This window comes from Papaver somniferum, chromosome 3 (genome assembly GCF_003573695.1).
Source record: "Papaver somniferum cultivar HN1 chromosome 3, ASM357369v1, whole genome shotgun sequence".
NCBI classification, from domain to species: domain Eukaryota; kingdom Viridiplantae; phylum Streptophyta; class Magnoliopsida; order Ranunculales; family Papaveraceae; genus Papaver; species Papaver somniferum.
The window spans coordinates 216860910-216866801 of NC_039360.1; the positions used below are offsets into that span (position 1 = coordinate 216860910).

The window sequence follows — 5892 nt, forward strand, 5'->3', positions numbered from 1 at the left end:
CGGATTGATTCCAGAGGGGTTTGCTTAAATTGTAACGAATTCCCTTTCGAAGGATTAGAAGCTGGTCTAGAAACAATCTAAGTGGAGCCACCATGCTTTTTTTTTTGCTAGAAATCTTTAGGTTTACTTTGGTGAAGTCAGCCTGCTTTGTGTTTGCTTAGAACCTCCCTTCCTTTAGGATTCTTTTATTTGTTTTTCTAATGTATGCCCGAGGTAATAAGAAAACGGGCTTGGAAAAGAGATAATCTAGGTCGATTGATTAGTAAAAAACCTAGTAGTTCTTCTTGTGGAAGCGGGGAGCTCGAAGACTCTTCTTTTGAGAGCCCTGTTTTTGGAAACTTCAGTTTTGAGAATCTGTATCTTCGTGAGGAAAATACCCCTAGTACTTCAGCTGTGCCAGCGATGGCAACTTTGAAAGATTACATGTTCCCAACTAGGTCCACCCGATCCTCGTGCATTAAATTGCCAGCCACTACGGCTAATTTCGAGATAAAATCTAGTATTCTTCAGATGATCCCTATATTCTTAGGGAAAGATGACGAGAACCCTTATTTTCATATTAGGGACTTTGAGGAAATTTGTGGGACAATTAGAATAAAAGACCTTACTGATGAAGTCTTAAAACTTAAGATGTTTCCCTTTTCCTTGAGAGATAAAGCCAAGACCTGGCTGAACAACCTACCATCTGAATCCATTGAAACATGGCAGGAACTTATTGCTGCTTTCTATATGAAATTCTACCCTAAGCATAAAACTGCGTCTGTTAGGCAGAAAATTAGTGCTAGTGTGCAACAAGAGGGAGAGTCTCTTTATAGGTTTTTAGAGATTCAGTGATCTCTCATCCCAGTGTCCTCACCATGGATTTGGTAAGATGAAACTCGTAGAGATTATTTATGATGGTTTGGACTATTCAACCAAAGCCATGGTTGAGTCTATGTGCCCTGGTGAGTTCACTAGTAAAAGTGATGATGATGCTTTTACCTTCTTAGGAGTTGTCGCTCAAAAATCCCAATAGTGGGAGTCTTGTGTTGAACCCCCCAAAAGACTCTTGGTCAATAGAAGTAACACCAATGTGGTAGATACAAGATTCAGGTCTGATGCTAAGTTTGCTGCTTTGTATAGAAGGTTAGAAGCTTTGGAATTGAATCATCCTAAACATAGGTCTCTTGTTGAACCTGATGATAGGTTTAGAGACTCTCAAGTGTCTAGTTGTGGAGTAGAACCCAATAACTCGTTTTGGGAAGGTCAGGTTAGTTAAGAGCAAACCCATGTTGTCTATAACAACGCTAGGTTTGAGAACCGTCAGAAGTTTGACCCATACTCAGAGACTTACAACCCTGGTTGGAGAAACCATCCTAATTTTTCTTGGTCTAAGGGTCAGAATCAAGGACAGTCTTGTAATTCTCAGCCTCCCCCAGGTTTTGGTTATGCTAAGAACTCTTCAGGTCAACCCCAGTTTCAGAATGAGAAAAAAATCTCCACCTTAGAAAAATCCTTACTATGTTAGCAAAGAACCATGAGATGTTATCAAAGAACCACTATGGTTTTCAAGAAGAAACCAGGCAGAATTTTAAGAATAATTCCCAGTCTCTTGCTAACTTATAACTTCAAGTCGGACAAATAGCTAAGTTTCTTAGTGAAAGAGAAGATTGAAGGTTCCCTAGTCAGTTATCGATAAAACTTGGGATGAAAGTTTCCCGGGATATGGTGGCTTATATTTGGCAGTTACGTCGAAAGCTGGAGAAGAAATATTACCCTATGTTTCGACTCTTATCTACTTTAGGAAGTTTCAAGAAAACAGAAGCCGCGTAAAGATAAAAAAGGAAGGGAAAATAGGTCGTGACTTGCAGAGAAGAATACGGAAAGATAATTGAAATATTACTCGAAATATCGTGGTTTATGTGTGTATATATATGAGCTGTATGAGTTCCAGAAGGGGGGATCGATTAGTTGGGGGTCGGTACGAATCCTTTCAGAGAAGTTTAGAACACCACAGAGCTCCAGAGATCGAGTTGCAGGAATATTCACCTGCTGCTGGTGAAGAAGAGAAGCTGAAGAACATTGGATGGAGGAGGACAGTCGCAGAGGCAGTCTTATTCAAACAACACAACAGAAGTATCGCTATTCAACAGATCTCATATATCACAAGCTTGTCATCTTTTCTCTGTAACAGTTCAAAACCCATTGTAACAGTCTGTTTGTAACGCCTTTCTAGCGTTGCAAACTGTCTGCTTTATTAGTTTTCTCTTGTTTTTCACACTTTTGAGCTATAAACACCTATTTTGAGAACGTGAATAATATGAGGAGCTAAACCCCATTGCTGAGGCGATAGAGGAAGCTATTTTTCCAACAAAAAGCGGTGCAATCTATTTTATTTAATTTATTGCACTTATTATTATGATTATTTGCCTTGAACTATTATTGAATATGATTTTTATTTGAGTGATTGTGATCTATTTTGATGGAGTATGCTTAGTTTATAGACTCTTGATGCTTCATACTTGGTATTTAAAATTATTACTTTTGAAAATTTATTAGTTGCAATATTTTAGAATCAAATTAAACGAGAAAATTGAATGAATATAAATTTTTGGACCAACTCACTTTGAACTTGGAAAATAGTGGAATCTCAGCCTCAGTGTTCTTTTAATATTGATACCAACTTTGTCGGTGTTTGTTATAATTATTAGCGAGTTTTCTATTTAGTTTTGAATTTTAGTCTAAAGTTATCCTTCACAAGTTCGAGAATCGAATCACTTTTTACCACTATCTACAAATCACATCAATTTTTGGCGCCGCCGACGTGGACTTGTTTTTAGGATTTTAGATTTATTTTATTATTATTTTTGTTCTTTTTTATATTTTTGGGTATTTATCTTGTGTCTACAGCTTCTGGATCATAAAGAAAATTGAGCCAAAGAGTTTGGTGATTTCATAAAGACTTGGAGCTAAAGATTAAAGCAAAAAGAACAGAAAAGAAGACAATTTTATTTTAAACAATTTTAGTTTAGGGTTTGTTTATTTTCTTTTAAAAAAAAAATTGTATTAGGGTTTATTATTTTTGTAATTTTTCTTTTTTTTTGGACTTTTGGACTTTGGGACATTATTTTTTTTATTACCCTACGGAAGGGTACTTTAAATATAAACTGTTTGCAGAGAAGGAGGACAATTACGATATTGTCTCTGCACCTTGGGTTCGTACACTAGACATCGGAGTCAGTGGCCCGAGTCGACTACAACCGATTCATCCCCCGTCTGGAACGGGAGGTAAGATTCTAAACACTCGCGAATCCCCTGTCAGCGAGTTACTGGACTCCTTCGTATGCATATATGTTGAGGACTGAATACGGACATTTATTTTTCTAGTAAAGGGCAAGGCCTGGCCATACAAGATAAGGGTTCGGATTTCATCACCGTTCTCTTCTTGCCCGCTTTAGGAACACGTAACCTACGCGAACCTAAGCCTAAAATTTTGACTAGAACGAGACCGATAGGGTAACGAGCTTAACAGGAAAGTCATTCGAAAAATATTGGTTACTCTTTTAAGCATACTTCGAAGTTCTTGACGGTTTCTGTAAGTTGAATGCGTGACTGCGCCGCCTTGTAATACCGGTGAGGCCTTGGGTATCAAAGCTCCACCGAGCTTCCGCCTCTATTCAACTTACGTTAACTCGGATTGATTCCAGAGGGGTTTGCTTAAATTGTAACGAATTCCCGTTCGAAGGATTAGAAGCTGGTCTAGAAACAATCTAAGTGGAGCCATCATGCTTTTTGTTTGCTAGAAATCAATAGGTTTGATTTGGTTGAGTCGGCCTTGATCTGTGTTGCTTACCCTTCCTTATTTTTTATGCCTGAACGTAAAAGAGACGCACTAGGTAGATTTGTTAAAGAGAAACCTAGTAGTTCGAAGCGTCTCGATTACCTTAATCTAGAAAGTCCGATTTTGAAGAGTCTGTTTTTGAACGTCCGACTGAGGAGAGAATCCCTTTTCCGATAGCGCCAGAATGGAACTTTGAAAGCTTTGTTGAATCCAACTAGGACTACCGTCCTTCGTGTATTAAGTTAGCTGAAACGGAGGCACCCTATGAACTGAAACCTGGGACCTTACAGATGCTCCCAATCTTTTTAGGGAAAGAAAATGAAAACCCTTATTACCATGTTAGGGATTTTGAGGAAATTTGTAGTACTCTAAGAATTAGAGGCTTAGATGATGATGCTTTGAAACTTAGGTTATTCCCATTTTCCCTGAAAGATAAGGCCAAGTCGTGGCTGATAGTTTGGACTCCGAGTCAATTGAGACATATGAACAACTTACATCTGCCTTTTTCAATAAGTTTTTCCCTAGGCACAAAACATCGTCTATTAGGACGCAAATATGCACATTTTCACAACAAGAGGGAGAATCTTTATATAGGTATTTGGAAAGGTTCAATGATTTATTATCCCAGTGTCCTCATCATGGTTTAGAAAAGGTTAGGCTAGTTCAGATCCTTTATGAGGGTTTAGATTATTCCACAACGACCATGGTTGAGTCTCTATGCACTGGTGGATTTGAAAACCAAACTGTTGATGCGGCGATGGAATTTTTTAATGAAATCGCCGAAAAAACCCAGCAATGGGAAAATAGTAGGGCACCCCAGAAAACAATTCTTTTAAGTAGAGGAAACGTTAATAGGGTAGAAGGAGGCTATGAATCAGATGCCAAAATTGCTGCTATAGCAAAAAGGTTAGAAGCCTTAGAAGTGGGCCAGACTAGTGGTAGAGTGGAGCCTTTTTGGGAAGGCCAGAATATTGAAGAGCAGCCAATGCTCTTTATAATAACACTAGATTTGATAACCGTCAAAAGATTGACCCATATTCAGAAACCTATAATCCTGGTTGGAGAAACCATCCGAACCTTTCGTGGTCTAAGGGCCAAAGTCAAGGTCAGTTTAGTAATTCTAATGCTCCCCCAGGTTTTGGCTATACTAAGAATCCTTCAGGACTAGCTCAGTTTCAGAATCAGTCAGATAAGAAAATCCTAAGTTTAGAGGAATCTCTCGCCTTGTTAACTCAGCAAACTGCAAAATTCCAGTTATCCGTAGAACAGAGTCTACAAGCTAGTAAGGATAGGACAAGAAAATAGTCAGGCTATTTCCGAGTTAAAAACCCAGGTTGGTCTGATAAGTGATTCTTTGAGAGAAAAAGGTAAGTTTCCTAGTCAAACACAACCCAACCCTAGAGGAGTTCATGAATTAGGTGCAAAACCATCGAATCAATTGAATGCTGTTAGAACCCTTAGAAGTGGTAGAGTTGTAGACAATAAGGTAACCATGCCCGATAGTGAACATACTGTAGTTCACCCCTCAGGATCTCACCTCTCAGGACCAGTAGCTGAAGAGACTGATAAAGTTTCTGATGATGTGAATTCGGTTCCTGAAAGGTCTGATTTTAGCCTAGAGCCCCATTTCCTCAGCTATTAGTACCAACAAAGAAGGAATCGAACTTTAATGACATAGTGGAGGTTTTTAAGCAAGTTACCATAAACCTTCCCTTATTAGATGCAATTAGGCAAATTCCTGCTTATGCCAAGTTCCTTAAGGATATGTGTACGCGAAAGCGAAAACTTAGCGTCCATAAGAAAGCCTTTTTAGCTAGTCACGTAAGTTCAATCATTCAGAACACCACAACTCCAAAGTACAAAGACCCAGGTTCTCCTACCATTGCTTGCACAATAGGTAACTTCCGGGTAGAAAAAGCTTTACTTGACTTAGGAGCCAGTGTGAACTTACTCTGCCATTCCATGTATACTTACAGCTAGGACTTGGTGAAATGAAACCTACTCAGATGACACTGCAGTTAGCTGATAGGTCTGTTAAAATCCCTCGAGGTGTTATCGAGGATGTTCTTATT

The 5892-nt window shown here is 38.8% G+C and overlaps 1 pseudogene; it reads right to left on the bottom strand.

Moving 5' to 3' along the window:
- Positions 1–4365: 4365 nt before the first annotated feature.
- On the bottom strand, positions 4366–4465 carry LOC113362418 (annotated as a pseudogene).
- Positions 4466–5892: the final 1427 nt, after the last annotated feature.